Consider the following 499-nt stretch of genomic DNA (forward strand, 5'->3'; position numbering starts at 1 on the left):
TCTATATTTTTTTACCTAGCATCAAATCTGCGCAAATGCTAATAATGAAATATACATTTATATTTTTTTTCTATAGATCGAACTCATCAGTTTAGATATTAGAATTAAATTTATACCCATCAATCAACCCATGTCATTCTTAAATGAATCAATTCCTTATTTGTTAAAGATGAAATAAAACAAAGAACATGAACCGTACTCGATCCCTTACAAAACTCTACGGGCCGCTAAGCCATCTTTCAGCGCTCGCCTAATAGCTGGTGCTTGATTCAATGTGCTTTTTTTTTGTTTTGTTACGTAGACAGTTAGTGATTTAATTATGTTCATTCTGTTAGTATTTTTTATTCGCATCATTTCGTACATCTATAAAAAAAAACATCTATACATAAAAATATTGCAACGTTGAAGGTCGTGTATAATTTCTAAGCATCAAATTCAGTATTAAAGTAAAAAATCCCGCGATGGCTCGGTGGCTCCAGTATAGACAAATCAGTCCTTG

At 31.7% G+C, this 499-nt stretch overlaps 1 protein-coding gene across 1 annotated transcript in view; it reads left to right on the plus strand.

Annotated features, from left to right (window-relative positions):
• LOC119588147 (twitchin-like) overlaps positions 1–499 on the plus strand; it is a gene marked incomplete in the record, with an annotated part of 124,648 nt that overhangs the window by 5,209 nt on the left and 118,940 nt on the right.

This window comes from Penaeus monodon, chromosome 23 (assembly GCF_015228065.2).
Source record: "Penaeus monodon isolate SGIC_2016 chromosome 23, NSTDA_Pmon_1, whole genome shotgun sequence".
Lineage (NCBI taxonomy): Eukaryota > Metazoa > Arthropoda > Malacostraca > Decapoda > Penaeidae > Penaeus > Penaeus monodon.